A 17,946-nucleotide genomic window follows, 5' to 3' on the forward strand; every position below is an offset into this window, starting at 1 on the left:
TTACAAGTGCCAAGGCTGAACTTAAAATAACAGACTTCATTAGAAGAGATGAAAGAGGTACTCTTTCACAACTTTGTTACTGCACAAAAATCTACTAGTGGAATTCTCTGTAGTGCTGCTCATAATGAATAAGTCAATATATTCTATTGAAGGCTTAAAACTATAATATACACCTGAATAGACCAATATACAACCAAAAGTCTTTCCATCAGTGCAGACATGAAAAGCCTATCAAACTTGATACTTTTGTAGTTCATGTATCCAACTCCTGTTGCCAATGAAGCCACTGATGTGTGCCTTCCATCTTTCTTGCCTGTCCCCTGCCTTACTGTTCTTGCTGGTTGAAGCAACATGTTCGTGTTTACTGGTTCTCCCTCACTTCATCTCAGCCAGTGAAAACCTTCCCTAGACATCCTGACATTCCTGGGAGACTGGGGGCGGGGGTTGGAGATGAACACCATAGTGTTATCAAGTTTAAGCTGAACTACATATCTGCTGAAAACAATGCTAACTGCCCAATCTTCTCTAGGTTTGGCTGGGTACAGATATCACATCTGTCTAACTCTCTTCTTGAGCAGTTTCATTAACACTGCTTAGGAGCCACATTTAATATTAAGATTACCAATCCTGAAATGCTAATATGAAGCAAATCTAACTGCATCAAACTTATCTTTACAAAAAGAAGTCAGTGCTGATTAGGACTAGAATTCTAATCTAGAAATATGCGAAGACTTACAGATCTTAAAGATTGACTTTCCCCCCATCATTCACAAATACTATTCTTTTTATTGGTAAGAAGTTTATTTCAGCAATTCAAAATAATATTAACAGGAAAACTTGGAAATGTGATCTCTTAAAAGTTGTATATGCCATTTTTGAGATGTGATCTGCATACATGTAATCATATTTCCTACTAGAAAGTTCTTATTAGATATATGATAAATGGAAATGAAATGTCTTTATTTCATTGAGCTTTGAGCATTGATGATACCATAGCTTACAAGTGTGAATGAATAAATGAATGAGGTTTAATAAATAAATGAGGTCCAATTACTGCTGCTAAACTGATAACACAGTTCATGGTGCTCCACTGCTGAAACAGGTTTAAAAACTACTACTCACAAGGACAGCTACAATGTCCTTGTACATAACTGACTGTTCAACAGTATACTTGGAAAACTAGGGATATTCAAATACTTATAAGTTTGGTGAGTAGCCAGGATCAACTGTGAAACAGGTAATCACACTCTGGTGTTAAAGTAGGATTCAAACTATTAGTGCCCAAGAGCAAAGTTATCATTGAGGACTGAAGTGGGTGGGAAAGCTTCAGAAGGCACAAACTGAACTTGCAGCAAAAGGATGTGGAAAGTATGGATAAGCGCAGGGTTCAGGAGGGCATTCTGGGCATCAGAATCATTAAGTTATTTGGCATGAGACTCTAGTAAGAAAACTGCCTGACTGGGCAGGATTCAAGTTGGAGAAGGTGAGGTTGGATGGCTAAATGGGAGGCAAATCACAGGGAATCTCAGAGGTCTTTTAAGCATGTCAGGTTCTCATTCATTTTTTCATTCAACATACATAACTAACATATTATTACATCATTACAATGTGACAAGTGCTGGATACACAACAGTGAACAGAATACACATCACCCTTGCCCTCATGGAATTAAGTGAGGCAGAAAGACAATACACAAATAAACAAACATCTAAGTAATTACAAATAGTGATAAGTGCCAAGAAGAAAATTAATGGAGTACAGAGGGAAGCCTGCTTGAGATTGGGTGATTAGGGAAGGCTTTCTTTTTTTTTTTTTCAAAGACTTTTTTTGATGTGGACCATTTTTAAAGCCTTTATTGAATTTCTGTTTTATGTTTTGGCTTTTTGGCTGCGAGGCATGTGGGATCTTAACTCCTCAACCAGGGATCGAACCCACACCCCCTGCATTGGAAGGTGAAGTCTTAACCACCAGACCACCAGGGAAGTCCCATAGGGAAGGCTTTCTAATGTGATGGCATTTGAGACTAGAGTCTTTTTTTTTTTTTTTAAGCAGGGGGAGTTTTCTTAGAGAGGGGCTTCCAGATAGAAGAGCCAGGGCCTTGCAGCTGGAAACAGCTTGATTAATTCAAAGAATTGAAAGGGACCAGTGTGGCTGCAGCTTAGCAGATGTGGAGAAGAGTGGAATAAGGTGATGTTAGCGAGGAAAGAACAAACTAGAGGCTAATAGGGCAGGAGACAGAGTATGGATGTTTTCGGCAACGGAGTGGATGCTTGGTAAACATGCAAGCACCAACTTGCATTTAACAGAGTTCTGGGCTCTATATGATCAAAGGGTCTGATTTAGTAGGTTTGGGGTGGGGGCACCCAGATTCTGCATTTTTAACAAGGATGGTAATGATACAATGGCTTAGATTCTTATCTAGAGGAGTTAGGAAGAAGGGACTCCTTAGTTAGGAACAATACCTACTTTGATCCATGCTACACTCACACACACTAAACACAGTGATTTGTTATACCTACTCTTTTTCACAAGGATTAACACAAGGCAACCATCAGCTAATGATTACCCAGAACTAGATGGAGCCTCCCAAACTGCCACTGTCAGGAGAGAGGCCTGGAATGCATTAATTTTGTTTTATTGATTCCTAAATACTCCAAAATACAGAAGGCTGTGCAGACTTCCACAGGGCGAGGTTCACTGTCTTTGATTCCTCAATGACATAATGCTGAACAGACAGCTGGATAGAAGGCACTGTTAACTGGTACCCACTTCTGATAACAAGATTATCAGTGAGTGACTGAAAAAGAGGAAGTTAAAATTACTGCTAAAATGTATTAGGTATACCCACGAATTTCGTGTTAGTTTCTTTCTACAAACAGATCTTTTCTAATTGGATTTAAAGTTGCAGTTCCTACCAGTCCTCATTTAGAGGAAGCTCTCTGTGGCTCAGGTAAAATACTCTCTACCACAGGTCTTTAGAATTCTGTCGAAAATCACTAAGGAATGGAATAATTCCTAACCTAGTTCACTGATAAGAGCAAATGTTCAGTAAATACTAAGGAGGACGCCACCCCAAATAATATTAAATGATGTACCAATTTCTTCTAAACTTTGCAGTGTATTTTTACAAATACCAATTTAACAGCCTGGAAGGTGTCCATCTCCTGGGAAAAGCAGAGCTGTAGAGGGCTCGAAGCCACGACCAGGGGTATTTGGATGATCTGGATGCTCTGAGGGGCCCTTCCCGCCCCCGTGCCTCCCCGTCACCTGCGCTAGCTTCTGGTCGCTGCCGAGGACTTTCAGCCTCTTTGCCATAGCCCACAAGACTCAAGAAGTGGCCACTCACAGGCGCCCTCCTCCCTGCCCCCAGTGCAGCGTGAGAGGCTGGGTTGCTTGCCAGACTGAGTTTCTGGTATCCTGGATGCAGACTCCAGGTATAATCCTGTGACCCATTCAGGTGGATGGTGGATCTGCAGGACCCAAATCCTCTTGTAGTGATGAGTGAGAGGGCCAGGATTTCTAGCCTTTTAACCCGTGCGAAATAGGAGTCTCTTGGGCCTCCTCCAGGATGCCCACTCAGAAGACACAAGTCTCCAGAACCACAGATGTTTGGGTGTTTTGAAGTCGGCCCACCTGTGATGAAAGAAATTAAAGATGATACCAACAGATGGAGAGATATACCATGTTCTTGGATTGGAAGAATCAACATTGTGAAAATGACTCTACTACCAAAGCAATCTACAGATTCAATGCAATCCCTATCAAATTACCAATGGCATTTTTTACGGAGCTAGAACAAATCATCTTAAAATTTGTATGGAGACACAAAAGACCCCGAATAGCCAAAGCAGTCTTGAGGGAAAAAAACGGAGCTGGAGGAATCAGACTCCCTGACTTCAGACTATACTACAAAGCTACAGTAATCAAGACAATATGGTACTGGCACAAAAACAGAAACATAGATCAATGGAACAAGATAGAAACCCAGAGATAAACCCATGCACCTATGGTCAACTAATCTATGAGAAAGGAGGCAAAGATATACAATGGAGAAAAGACAGTGTCTTCGATAAGTGATGCTGGGAAAACTGGACAGCTACATGTAAAAGAATGAAATTAGAATACTCCCTAACACCATACACAAAAATAAACTCAAAATGGATTTGAGACCTAAATGTAAGACCGGACGCTATAAAAGTCTTAGAGGAAAACATAGGAAGAACACTCTTTGACATAAATCACAGCAAGATCTTTTTTGATCCACCTCCTAGAGTAATGGAAATAAAAACAAAAATAAACAAATGGGACCTAATGAAACTTCAAAGTTTTTGCACAGCAAAGGAAACCATAAACAAGATGAAAAGACAACCCTCAGAATGGGAGAAAATATTTGCAAACGAACCAACGGACAAAGGATTAATCTCCAAAATATATAAACAGCTCATTCAGCTCAATATTAAAGAAACAAACAACCCAATTCAAAAATGGGCAGAAGACCTTAATAGACATTTCTCCAAAGAAGACATACAGATGGCCAAGAAGCACATGAAAAGATGCTCAACATCACTAATTATTAGAGAAATGCAAATCAAAACTACAATGAGGTATCACCTCACACCAGTTAGAATGGGCATCATCAGAAAATCTACAAACAACAAATGCTGGAGAGGGTGTGGAGAAAAGGGAACCCTCTTGCACTGTTGGTGGGAATGTAAATTGATACAGCCACTATGGAGAACAATATGGAGGTTCCTTAAAAAACTAAAAATAGAATTACCATATGATCCAGCAATCTCACTACTGGGCATATACCCAGAGAAAACTGTAATTCAAAAAGACACATGCACCCCAATGTTCACTGCAACACTATTTGCAATAGCCAGGTCATGGAAGCAACCTAAATGCCCATCGACAGACGAATGGATAAAGAAGTTGTGGTACATATATACAATGGAATATTACTCAGCCATAAAAAGGAACGAAATTGAGTCATTTGTTGAGACGTGGATGGATCCAGAGACTGTCATACAGAGTGAAGTAAGTCAGAAAGAGAAAAACAAATATCTTATATTAACGCATGTATGTGGAACCTAGAAAAATGGTACAGATGAGCCGGTTTGCAGGGCAGAAGTTGAGACACAGATGTAGAGAACAAACGTATGGACACCAAGGGGGGAAAACCGCAGTGGGGTGGGGATGGTGGTGTGCTGAATTGGGCGATTGGGATTGACATGTATACACTGATGTGTATAAAATTGATGACTGATTAAAAAAAAAATCTTCCAACAAACAAAAGCCCAGGACCAGATGGCTTCACAGGCAAATTCTATGAAACATTTAGAGAAGAGATAACACCTATCCTTCTCAAACTCTTCCAAAATATAGCAGAGGGAGGAATACTCTCAAACTCATTCTACAAGGCCACCATCACCCTGATAGCAAAACCAGACAACGATGTCACAAAGAAAGAAGACTACAGGCCAATATCACTGATGAACATAGGTGCAAAAATCCTCAACAAAGTACTAGCAAACAGAATCCAACAGCACATTAAAAGGATGATCAAGTGTGGTTTATCCCAGGAATGCAAGGATTCTTCAATACACGCAAGTCAATCAATGTGATAAACCATATTAACAATCTGAAGGATAAAACCATATGATAATCTGAACAGATGCAGAAACAGCTTTCGACAAAATTCAGCACCCATTTATGATAAAAACTCTCCAGAAAGTAGGCATAGAGGGAACTTACCTCAACATAATAAAGGCCATATATGACAAACCCACAGCCAACATCATTCTCAATGGTGAGAAACCGAAACCATTTCCACTAAAAACAGGAACAAGAGAAGTTTGCCCACTCTTACCACTATTATTCAACATAGTTTTGGAAGTTTTAGCCACAGTAATCAGAGAATAAAAAGAAATAAATGGAATCCAAATCAGAAAAGAAGAAGTAAAACTGTAACTCTTTGCAGATGACATGGTACTATACATAAGAATCCTAAAGATGCTACCAGAAAACTAGTAGAGCTATTCAATGCATTTGGTAAAGTAGCAGGACACAAAATCAATGCACAGAAATCTCTTGCATTCCTATACACTAATGATGAAAAATCTGAAAGAGAAATTAAGGAAACACTCCAATTTACCAACAAAAATTTTGCAACAAAAAAGAATAAAATAACTAGGAATAAACCTACATAAGGAGACCAAAGACCTGTATGCAGAAAACTGTAAGACACTGCTGAAAGAAATTAAAGAGGTAGAAACAGATGGAGAGATATACCATGTTCTTGGATTGGAAGAATCAACATTGTGAAAATGACTATACTACCCAAAGCAATCTACACATTCAATGCAATCCCTATCAAATTACCAATGGCATTTTTCACAGAACTAGAACCAAAAATTTCATGATTTGTATGGAAACACAAAAGACCCTGAATAGCCAAAGCAATCTTGAGAAAGAAAAATGGAGCTGGAGGAATCAGGCTCCCTGACTTCAGACTCTACTACAAAGCTACAGTAATCAAGACAGTATGGTACTGGCACAAAAGCAGAAATATAGATCAATGGTACAGCATAGAAAGCCCAGATATAAACCCATGTACATATGGTCACCTTATCTTTCATAAAGGAGGCAAGAATATACAGTGGAGCAAAGGCTGTCTCTTCAATAAGTGATGCTGGGAAAACTGGACAGCTATGTGTAAAGGAATGAAATTAGAACACTACCTAACACCATATACAAAAATAAACTCAAAATGGCTGAAAGACCTAAATGTAAGACCATATACTATAAAACTCTTAGAGGAAAACATAGGCAGAACACTGTATGACATAAATCACAGCAAGATCCTTTTTGACCTGCCTCTTAGAGAAAGGGAAATAAAAATAAAACTAAAAAAATGGGACCTAATAAAACTTAAAAGCTTTTGCACAGCAAATAAACAAGACAAAAAGACAACCCCCAGATTGGGGGAAAATATTTGCAAACGAAGCAAGTGACAAAGGATTAATCTCCAAAATATACAAGCAGCTCATGCAGCTCAATATCAAAAAAACAAACAATCCAATCCAAAAATGGGCAGAAGACCTAAATAGACACTTCTCCAAAGAAGATATACAGGTTGCCAACAAACACATGAAAAGATGCTCAACATCACTAATCATTGGAGAAATGTAAATCAAAACTACAAAACTACACCTCATACCAGTCAGAATGGCCATCATCAAAATGTCTACAAACAATAAATGCAGGAGAGGGTATGGAGAAAAGGGAACCCTCTTGCATTGTTGGTAGGAATGTAAATTGATACAGCCACTATGGAAAACAGTATGGAGGTTCTTTAAAAAACTGAAAAATAGAAGTACTATATGACCCCACAATCCTACTACTGGGCATGTACCCAGAGAAGACCATAATTCAAAAAGAGTGATATACCACAGTGTTCTTGCAGCACTATTTACAATAGCCAGGACATGGAAGCAACCTAAGTGTCCATCGATAGATGAAGATGTGGCACATATATACAATGGCATATCACTCAGCCACAAAAAGAAAAGAAATTGAGTTATTTGTAGTGAGGTGGATGGTCCTAGATACTGTCATACAGAGTGAAGTAAGTCAGAAAAATAAAAACAAATACCATATGCTAACACATATATATGGAATCTTAAAAAAAAAGTTTCCAAAGAACCTAGGGGCAGGACAGGAATAAAGAAGCAGACGTAGAGAATGGACTTGAGGACACAGGGAGTGGGAAGGGTAAGCTGGGACGAAGTGAGAGAGTAACATTGACATATATACACTACCAAATGTAAAATAGATAGCTAGTGGGAAGCAGCCACATAGCACAGGGAGATCAGCTTAGTGCTCTGTGTTCACCTAGAGGCGTGGGATAGGGATGTTGGGAGAGAGACGCAAGAGGGAGGGGATATGGGGATATATGTATACGTATAGCTTAGTCACTTTGTTATACAGCAGAAACTAACACAACATTGTAAAGCAATTATACTCCAATAAAGATGTTAAAAAATATATCAATTGGCTGTGCTTGTGTTGGTGAGATTTTTGGTTGTCTTTTCTGTTTCATTTATCTATGTTTCTACTTCTTTGTCAGTATTTTCTTTGTCCACTCTCTTGAGTACTATAGCTACTTAATTAGGCTTAACATAGATAGACTTTATTTTTCTTTAACAAAATTGTTTTAGCTATTGTTGGCTTCTTCACCTTTCATATAAAGTTGAGAACAAGCTTTTCTATATGTATGGACAGCCTTGCCAGGATTTTGGTAGGAGTTGATTAAATCTTACAACAATTTGGGGAAAATTGACAGCTTTACTTGATTGAGTCTTCCTATCCATGACACATCACCTTTTTACATTTATTTAGGTCTTTGATTTCTTTTTTTTTTTAATAAGACAAGTATATATATATATATATATATATTTTTTTTTTAATTTATTTATTTATTTATGGCTGTGTTGGGTCTTCGTTTCTGTGCGAGGGCTTTCTCCAGTTGTGGCGAGTGGGGCCACTCTTCATCGCGGTGCGCGGGCCTCTCACTGTCGCGGCCTCTCCTGTTGCGGAGCACAGGCTCCAGACACGCAGGCTCAGTAGTTGTGGCTCACGGGCTTAGTTGCTCCGCGGCATGTGGGATCTTCCCAGACCAGGGCTCGAACCCGTGTGCCCTGCATTGGCAGGCAGATTCTTAACCACTGCGCCACCAGGGAAGCCCCTAGGTCTTTGATTTCTTTTATTAGTGTTTTGTGATTTTTACTATATAGATCCTGTATATGGTTTTTAGGTTATGTCTAGGTAATTTTAAAACTTGAGTGTGTGAATAATTTTTCCCTGAATGATATCTAGATTATGAGTAGGGCAAACATTGAAATACCTTGGTAAATCAGGAAAAAATGTGAGTACAAGATTGTTTTTTGAAATGAACCACCTAAGGGGGAAAATAGCTTGACTAGACTATTGCAGAAAATACCACGGACTTGTAGAATTGTGGGGTGTTAGTTGAACACCTAAAGTATATACAGATAGTATAAAACTTTGTTTTCTAGAAAGGTATCTCTTAACTCTTTCATCTTCTTTTCCTGGGACAGTGAGCTCCAGCCCATTTTAGGCTTTTAGCAAAGTCCTGACATCATTGCATGGAGTATGGGTAGAACCATGGTAGGAAATATAAAGGATATTTGCAGAATTTATGGGAGCAGTTTGAAACAGGTGATTCTTAAGGTTCTCACAGTCAGTAGAAACCAGATATGTTGAAAATGCATAAAACGTAGAGTTAAATATTGGTCAGTGTTAAAACTTATTTCAAGAACATGAGTGAGCATATTAAAAAGGTGATACTTAGAATTTGATGGTCAAAACTTGTTTGCTTTTGAAAACCACTAACATAAACTAAAGTACCAGAGTCAGGAGAGAGCCTTGAATCCAATCTAGGTAGAAAGATGGCTTTTCCTCCAGTCATTTTTTACACTTCCTCTTGGGCTTTTGTGTTCCTAAGAATGACAACCAGGAGAATTAGAGCTTGGGCTTTAGGACTACTTCTTTAAACATGAAGAAATTTGTGCCAATATAAACTTATTTTTGTGTTGATGTGTAGAATGAAAAAGGGGAACCTCCAGATGGAAGCAGGTAGACTGATAAGTATTCTACCATTTTAATCTATGTTTGATAGTTTAAGACCCTAGATTCTGATTATCTCCTTAATCCAAACCCTTTTTCTGCTAGAATTCCTAAAAACCCTTGTTCAAAATTTTTTTGTTTTTGTTTTTGGTGTTGAATTCATACCATTCTCTGATTTTCTTAATATGAGGACCCAACTCTTCTAAAACACTTACAGTCCCAGTTCACCATTCCTTTCCTTTATACCCACTTCTTTTCCCAAGTTTGGAAATTATATTTTAAGATACTAAATATATATGACATTAATTTTTTGGTTCCTTTCCCTTTTTTTCACTACAGGAAGTCCTCCCCACCAAGGAAAGCAAATGTAATGAATATATACTTGGAACTACCATATTGTTGGGAGATGTAGCAAGAAAAAAGTTAACTATATAGTAGGGCATATGTATATAAGCCTTTGAGCATTAAAAAAAGTTGTTTCATATGGAATTGTAAACTTTCTTCTTTTTAGAAGACTGCCAACTTGATCTTTTAGAGAAGAGCCTAGAAACCTAAGACAAGTATTTCTGTCATCATTTATTCACCAACAGCAAAACATTGACTACAGGTCAAGAGAAAGTTTCAGGAAAATCATTTAATCTAGGCACAGAAATTTTTCCTTCAAGAAAAATAACCTCCAAATGTGATACTGTGAGGCATACATACATGGATCTCTATCCATTGGTCCCACATCGTTACCCAAAAAAGAAGACTGATGAGTTTAATGCAGCTCATTTCAGTACTAGAAATGAGAGAACCAGTACTGGAAAGAAATCTTTTGATTTCAATCAAAATTTACAACGTTTTAATTATGCAGAGGAACTAATCCAACATCAGATTGTTCAGATTTTGGAGCAGTCTTTTGAATATAGTGTATAGTGATCATGGTAATATGTTCCATGATAAGGTTGCTTTCATTACATGTAAGATTGTCCACACAAAAGAGGGATCTTGTTATAAACTTGGAAAAAATCCTATGTGATAAATCAACCCTTAAGTCTCTCCAGGTATGCACAAAGAGAGGAGTCACTCTGAGTTTAACGAAGATCAGTATAATGAAATTGAGAACAACAGGGTTACTGAACTTCAGAGAACTGATATAAGAAAGAAAACTATTGGGCAAAAAGCACATTTTAGAGAATATCTGAGAACTCACACAGGAGTGAAACCTCTTGAATGTGGAAAAAACTTCAGCTACAATTCAGCCATTACACTACAACAGAGAACTCACAAAATAGAGGTGTCTTATGATAGTAACACATGTAAGGATACTTTCAGTTCTCCATCAGCCTTCAGTATACATCAGAGAACTCATGGAAGGAAAAAACACTATGAGTTTAATGAATATCAAAAGTCCTTCTCTAGGAGGTTTTCCCCCACTGTACATCAAAGAACTCACAAAGGTGAGAAACCTTTTGAATGTACTGAATGTGGGAGAGCTTTTTCCTAGAAATCACCCCTAGCCGTACATCAGAGAATTCACACAGATAAGAGACCCTATGAATGTAATGAATGTGGTAAAACTTTCAGCTAGAAGACAAACCTTGGAATACATTGGAAAACTCACAAGGGGGAGAAACCCTATCAATGTAATGAGTCTGGGAGAGCTTTCACCTACAGGTCACAACTCAGAGCACATCAGGGAATTCACACAGGGGAGAATCCCTATGAATGTATTGAATGTGGGAAAGCTTTCCTCTGTAAGTCAACCCTGAAAATACATTGGAGAAGACATACAAGGGAGAAGCCCTATGAATGTGATGAGTGAGGGAGAGCTTTCACCTACAAATCACACCTTAGAGTACTTCAGAGAAGTCACACAGGTGAGAAAACCTATGAATGTAATGAATGTGGGAAAACTTTCACCCAGAAGTCAAGCCTTGGAATACATCAGAGAACTCACACAGGGGAGAAACCCCATGAATGTAATGGATGTGGGAAAGTTTCACCTACAAATCATACCTTAGACTACATCAGAGAAGTCATACAGGGGAGAAACCTTATCAATGTAATGAGTGTGGGAGAGGTTTCACCTATGTGTCATGCCTCAGAAGACATCAGAGAATTCACATAGGTGAGAAACCCTATGAATGTAATGAATGTGGGAAAACTTTCAGCCAGAAGACAAACCTTGGAATACGTCAGAGAAGTCACACAGGGGAGAAACCCTATCAATGTAATGAGTGTGGGAGAGATTTCACCTATGTGTCAAACCTCAGAATACATCAGAGAATTCACAAGGGATAAAACCCTATGAATGTACTGAATGTGGGAAAACTTTCTTTTGGAAATCAGGCCTCATAGTACATCAGAGAATGCATGCAGGGAAGAAACACTATGAATGTAACTAATGTGAAAAAGCAATTTAACTTTCTAAACTTATGAGACAATTCACACAGGGGATTGTATGTAATGAATTACACTTTCTGCAATGAGTATCACCTACAAAAACATCAGAAAATTCACAAAGATAAGAAATTCTATAAATTTGCTAATGTGGAAAAATTATCAGAGTGTTGTCAGATATAAAAAGCCAAGGGGGGAAAAATAACTTTTTCTCTACTCTCTTAGGTTCAGTGGTTGAAGCCCTGCAAATTGCAAGTCATTAACAGGGGAAAAATGTTTATTTTTTATGCATATGGAGGAGCTGCACAGAAATGAAATGAAAACCTCAAAGAGGTGGTCAGTCCTGGAGGCTTATATACCATTTTAACAAAGGACAATAAATTTGTGGAGAAGTGACCAGAAAAAGTAAAAGGGTTTTGTGGGTTGTGTTTTTTGTTTTTGTTTCTAGAGGTGGAAAATTGTGGCAAGATAAATATATGGGGAAACCAATGGAAGATAAGGGCAGATAAGGGTTATTTCAGTAAGATTTGTTTATACAGCTATTAGTTGGTGCCATCTCCAGTGATAGGAGTTGTCTTCTCTCTCCTCACATGGGAGTGGGGATGGGGAACACCTTCACAAAGTGAGATTTATGTTCTACCTTTAGGCAGATACAGAGAGAGTGGAGAGATTTTTCTGTCTACTGTTTTTCAACGCTTTTAGCTCAAACAAATTCTTATGCCAAATGATATATTTGGGGGGTGGCATATTCTGATCCCTTTTATCACACAAGAGAGAAACTTTATAAATGTGATAAATGGAGGGAAGATTTTCAGCAGAAGTTGAACCTCAGCACCACAGGGAATAAAACATAAGAACATAATGAATATGGAAAAACTTACATCCAGACATCATATCTTGCATTACATCAGATAATTTACATGAACAGCTCTGCAAATGTCATGGATCTTGGAATGCTTTGAGCCAGAAATCACATCTTTGAGAATATTGGAGAGCTCACAGGGGAGAAAATATGAAGATGAAGAATGTAGGGAAACTTCCAGCCACAAGTCAAGGCTAAGAAAAGATTGTAGAACTTAGAGAAGGGACTAAAGCCTATTAAGCTAATGAGCACGGAAGTTCCTCACTAAACATATGAGAACTGCCATAGTCTGTTCAGGCTGCTCTAACAAAGATACCATAGAGTCGGTGGCTTAAATAACCGACATTTATTTTTCACAGTTGTGGAAAATGGGAAGTCCAAGATCAAGGCACTGGCAGATTCAGTGTCTGGTGAGGATCCACCTGTTGGTTTATAGATGGCTGTCTTCTTGCCTTGTCCTCACATGGAGGAAGGGTTAAGGGAGCTCTTTGGGGCTTTTTAAAATATAAGGGCACTGATTCCATTTATGAGTCTCTGCCCTCATGACCTAATCACCTCCCAAAGTCCTCCACCTCCAAATAATAGCACACTGGGGATTCAACATATGAATATTGGGAGGACACAAACATTCAGTCTATAGCAAGAACTTAAACTGGAATGAAAACCTTTAAAATATGTATAGACAGTCTTTCAGCCATGAAGGATAAGTTTAGTCCTTATTGGACATTAGAGAATTCTCTGGGTAAAGAAATGCTGTGAAGGTAATGAATATAGGAAATAATCTTTATGAACTCAACCCTCTGTACACTTCCACTGTGGAAAAACACTGAGAAAGAAATGTGAAAATGTGAAAGCTTTTGGTCAAAGACTGAATCTCATTGAGTTAAATACTCATACATGAAGAAAATCTAGAATGCAATAAATGTGTGGTAACTTCAGCCAAACCTGCCTTTCTCCATAAAGTAGAAAATGCACAGAGCAGTAGAGACCTCATAATATTTCAGCCAGATGGAAGAAACCTTATGAAGGTAATGAATTTGGGAAAGCATTCCACAAGTCAATCCACAATATATATAAATGATAAATATAATTTTAAAAAGACCCCCTTCATTCCATATACTGCATGTTCACTAATAACCATTTCCTTTTGTACCTAGGCCCACTACTAGTCTAAATTTCCCAACCATTCTTTCATGTACATGAGGTAATGTCACCAACTTCTAGGTAGTGGAGTGTGGGTGCTGGCGTTAAAACAAGCCCCATGAAAGACATCTTTATCCTATATATTCTCTACTGTCCCTGTTCCTACACTGAAGTTGGAAGATTACCACACAGAGTCAGGGTTCAAGAATTACTATGCAGAACAATTTGCTCCTCTGACAGTTTGACTTTCGTGAGGGAGAAGAAAACTTGTTCTCTGCCAAACTCTTACAGTTTTGGGTCTATCTTTTATTGACGTATCCTAGGCATCCCTCAGCTAACACAAGCTATGACTAGGAGCTCTGTGAAAAATGCCAAGTTGGTATATATCAGAAAAGTCACATGAGAGGAACCCCTGATAACATCATAAATGATCATTAGCTGTTAACCACAACTCTTCTTTATTATTAATCATGTAAATAACAGGACTTCTCTGATGTTTCCTTAGATTATATTTAGGTTATGTACCTTTTGTAGCAGTGCTGAGGATTTTTCAATACATCATACCTGCAAGCACATGTTGTTAATTATTCCCGTTAATAGTGATACTAAATTGAATTATTTGGTTAATGTGATTTCTTTCATGCTTCTTCCACCCAAAAGTTGTCATGTAACCCTTTATATTAGTATCTTGGAGTAGATATATTCAGGCTATACATATGTGTCCTCTTAGTCCTCAAGATTTCACCCTCTAATTTTAGCATTTACTTCTGATCATTGCTCAAAACAATTACCATATTTGGGAAAACTTTCTTTTGGTTCCATTATTCCTCCTGTGCTTATCATGGTATGGAAGAGTTTTCTTTGCTCCAGAATTTTTCATTTATGTCTGTATAGACTAAGATTCTTTCTTCATTCAGTAGGTCATAATCCTTAGCTACTGGGTTTTATTTTGCTTTGCTTTGTTTTCATGCTCAAATCATCTGAGATAAGGCCAGTGGAAGTTCACTCAAACTGGCTCCTGTGTCCTTTTATTTTGCTTCTGATATCTTTTTGCTTTTACCAAACCATTTTTTTACTTGTTCTGATCATGATAATGTTTAATATGCCTTTGTAATAGTTTTCATTATAGAGCAAGTCCTTTATTCACTTTTTCCCCCAAATTTTAACTTTTCCTTAAAATATTTAGAATTTTAAACCCCCTTAAGTATTTTCAAATTCTGATTGGAATAACGCTTAATTTAGTCGCAGGAACCCACAAGGTATAAACCAACTCAACCAACTGGCTTAGATTCATTTCTGGGAAACTCAGAGACATAGTCCTAGAGATATAGGACTCAGACATTTCCTTCTTTGCTGGCACATGTCCAGAGGACACTCCCCAACACCACTTAATCCACTTGAGAATGTTATCTGAGCCTTAATCATTAATGTTTCTTTCTGCTCCCTGTCTTTGTTACTTGTCTCTAAACGATTATTCCAACAAAGGGTAGGATCATCTGGGGACCCTGGAGAAATTAGATTTTCTGTATACCTCTTCTTTGTGCTCTTCATGGTACTACAGGCACATAAGAAGCCTATTTACAGAGGGGTTTTACACTGTTGTGTGCAGTAATACACTTGATGATGAGCATTTTTATCTTTTCAGTGCTCATCCCAGGTCGCCTTTTCCTTACCTGAATGGTGGTTTGACAGAATGACAATGGATCTATGCTGGTTACCTAACTGCACATGACTAAACTTAATTATTCTATCTCTTAATTACTCTGACTTCTCTGCCTGCTTAGTTAACTAAGTGACAGTCTGTTGCTACCATCAGCCGTTTCTGACCTGATAGCCAGAATGACACGTAATCCAGCTGTATAATCCACCTAGAAGGAAAGAATCCGGGAACTGTTGCCATGGTAGTTGGTTGCCTGCGTCTTTCTCAGACTTAGTCTCCTCTGTATTCTAGGGCCTTGTCCTCCCATCTTGAGCACTTAGTCTTCGTTTTTTGGTAACTAGGAAATGAACATTACGAGCCACTTCCAACCCATTCCTGAGTTCCACAGATGGGTTGCAGGGAGTTCATTAGCTGTCTGAGGTGCATTCAAATTTATGGTTTATGTGGGTTTGCATATTTCTAATATGAGGATTCATGGCTTTTGTTAGATTTTCAAAATGGTGACTATTTTGAACCACTGCTCAGGGAACGCCCCCCCATGTAGCTCATGAATATGTTTCTGTTATATGTGCATGACTCTAGGAAGACTGTATAGATTCCAACAAATTTTCAAAATGTTTAATAATTTAATTACCTATAATTTTCAACTGGTGCTCAGAAGTGACCCCCAGGAAGCTCATGACTCACGGTCAACCCTCAAGTCACATTTCACAGTCACTCTAGTAATTGATACTGCCATCTTAGAGGTCAAGTGTGTGTGGCGGGGTGTGGCGGGGTAGGAGCAGGGGACGACAGGTTAGGGGTCTGGGCTGCTTATCAGCACCACCAGTCTTGTTCTCATATGCATACTCTACTCTGATTCCAGTGATTTCTCTCAGTGTCTGTGAGGGGGAAGTCTGGATTGAAGTCTTCTAGAGACAGACCCAGAGGGGTCTACCAGCTACTTTCTTGTTGGTGGCCTTCCTTACTGCAGGCTGATAGCTTCAGGGTAGAGGCTTTTCACTCTCAGTTATATGGATCTTGGTATAAACACTGTTCTGTGTGGAGCTAAGAAAAAATGCACCTTTGAAAATGATCTGTGAGAAGGTTACTTAAGTAGATACTGGTCTATGTCTTAGTTAATAAATAAGCTCAATTGTGTATAAAATTGCATTCTGGATGTGCATGCATGGGAATATTTTGTATAGATGTGTTTTTATCCCATGTGTATATGTATGTAGGGACAGCATATAGTACAGTGTTTGAGAGCAGTTGGGTACATTGAATGTACTTAAGCCCTTTATCATTGGGGTTTGTTTTAAAATATGCAATATTTTTTTGTAAAAGAAAAATTGTAAATATATATATATATATATATATATCTATATATATATATAGAACCTTACCTGTATCTGGTTAGCACCAACATGCCTTAGGATACTCAGACAAGAACCACTGAATCTCTGCTCTGTGTGTGTGTGTGTATGTGTTTGTGTGTGTGTGTGAAGAATGCAAGCAGTGATGCCAGGGGCTTGTTCACAAATAAACATGGGTCCTTGGCCAAGGGTTGGGGTGGATATATGCAGGCCAAGGCATCATGAAGTTTAGCAAACATCACCTCCTGTCTGGATGAGAGCTAATTGGTTATATCAGATATGCAGTGCTGAGATGTAGGCATTCTTGGCCATCCATAATTGAGAAAACTTGATGAGCACCTCTAGTATTAAGGGAAAATCATGACTTAGGAGTAAAGACTATACTCTAGAGCAAGACTCAACAAATTATGGCCTGTGGGTCACATCTAGCCCATTGCAATTTTTTGTACAACTTACAGGCTGAAATGGTTTTTAAATTGTTAAATGATTGAAAAAAATCAAATGAATATTTTTACACATGAAAGTGATATAAAAATTCAGAGTTTTTGTCTTTAATATTTTATTGGAACACAGCTATCTTCATTTGCTTAGTTATTGTCTATGGCTGCTTTAACATTTAACAGCAGAGTTTAGTAGTTGCAACACTTTCTTTGTGGCCTTCACATTGTTACAAATATCAAATTACAAATTTCAGTGATATAGTAATAGCTTGACTATTGAGTTTCATTCAAAGTGCCATATGGCAGAATTTTTAAAAAAGTTACTAGTGAATATCATGTCAAAACAAGAAAGGAAAAGTAGACTTTTAAAGTACAATGGGGTGTGGATTTTGTTGAATTAGTTAGTACTTACAGAAATGAAAATAGTGACATTATAGATGTGCCTAAAGTGTA

The sequence above is a fragment of the Eschrichtius robustus genome, chromosome 10 (genome assembly GCF_028021215.1).
Source record: "Eschrichtius robustus isolate mEscRob2 chromosome 10, mEscRob2.pri, whole genome shotgun sequence".
Classification (NCBI taxonomy): domain Eukaryota; kingdom Metazoa; phylum Chordata; class Mammalia; order Artiodactyla; family Eschrichtiidae; genus Eschrichtius; species Eschrichtius robustus.